The sequence below is a fragment of the Branchiostoma floridae genome, unplaced genomic scaffold, assembly GCF_000003815.2.
Source record: "Branchiostoma floridae strain S238N-H82 unplaced genomic scaffold, Bfl_VNyyK Sc7u5tJ_1564, whole genome shotgun sequence".
Classification (NCBI taxonomy): Eukaryota; Metazoa; Chordata; class Leptocardii; order Amphioxiformes; family Branchiostomatidae; genus Branchiostoma; species Branchiostoma floridae.
Genome location: NW_023365762.1, coordinates 280,029 through 281,767, shown reverse-complemented (window position 1 = coordinate 281,767; position 1,739 = coordinate 280,029).

Genomic DNA, 1,739 nt, shown 5'->3' with positions numbered 1-1,739 from the left:
TAGAATGCACAGAAAGTATACATACCTTTCTTCCAATGTGACGAAATCCTACTCCATTGCACCGTCAATGGTGCCTAAGACACAAAAGCACGAATATTATATAACCAGCCTTAAACGTTTAACACCAGTCGCCAAAAGATTCATATATGCATCCACGCTTGCTTGACAAAATATGGATGGACAACTGCACAACGTGTCATTACACAGCCAAAACTTGTTAGCCTAGATACCAGACCCCCAGCCCGATCTCAAGGATATCTAATGTTCCGTTTGCCTGTGTAGGCCCTGGAAACAGTCTGGCATCCAGGCTAAAACTTTCAGAAAGCGAGTTTTAGCTACATAATGATGGAGGTTGGAGCCCAGCTCGGCAAGGATGTCAGGGGTTGCACTCGCTCTTTCGGATGGAGACGTGAAGGCGTGGGATTTTTATGTGTTTCAAACCTCTGTGCACGTAAAACAATCCCTAACCTATCCATAAAAGTAGGTGTGACCTGGCTAAAAATGCAAGCAAGAGCCAAGCAGCATTACAATACCGGGTACCACAAACACAATGGTTACTGAAGTATCTTCGCTTGGAGTTCAACCAACATTACTTTCTTTGTTCGCGTGCATTACAATGGAAAAGTACAACAGATGCTACATTTCCATCAACATTTCAGTGATCGTCTGTCACTTTCTTCAGAGCGGTTCATACTGGTTCGCATTGCACTGCAGCTATAGGTGTCACTGCTTACAGATGCGGTCCCAAACGTTACGTATTTACATGTAGATAGAGTGATTGTTTCGTGCAGTGTTTACAATGCGGTCTTAAATGCAAAAGAATGTAACATATAAATAACAGCTATCAGTAATAACATAACTTACGAAACTATTCATAGTAGCAGGAAAATAAGAAAGAAAAAAGAGCCACACAGGAATTTCTCTTGTAACAGGGGATTTATTGAAGGAGATTCAGTTGACCAATCGGGGAGAACCTCGTGTGCATTCCTGCATATTAATTGCATTGATAATTGCAGGCACCAGCAGTTGAGATATCCTACACTGTATACATCCGATTTTTCCAGCGAAATATGTACATTTCTGACATGGCGACATTTATATAAGCCTCAGAATCATGTCATGGCAAAAGGCTACTTTAGTCAATAAGCTCTTTGACACTTCCGAGTGCGCATGTGTAGGGAGAGGCATTATGGGAAATATGTCAAAGGTGAAGGCCCCTGAGACATAAACAAAGCACCTCTGTACATTGTTATGCAAATTGAGGTAATGGTCGAGACGAGAACTGTTTACAAATCAGGGGCCTTCACCTTTGACATATTACCCACAATTCCTGTCGCTGCACATGCGTACTCGGAAGTGTGAAAGAACTTATAACGTACTAGTGGACGGGTTTTGGTAGACCCCTGTTTGTGGCTGTTTGAAGACACTATTCAACGCACATATTTGGTGTCTACGTTGCCTCACTGTAACTGTATTGCAAGTGGATCATAGTGAAAATTGTAACACTCATTTTACATACGCACACCATTGCTAGCCTCTCCAACTATTCAAAAATAACGGCTACTTCTTCAATTACACATATCAACCAATGGGCAACCCTGTTTTCGCTATCTACAGTCTGTGTATTGTCGCATGTACAGATGGCAGTTATCAGTGGCACACATACAGTTTACTGATAGTCACCACACTAAAACTACAGTGGAGAAAAATACACATCATTGGCTACAATACTTCATGGT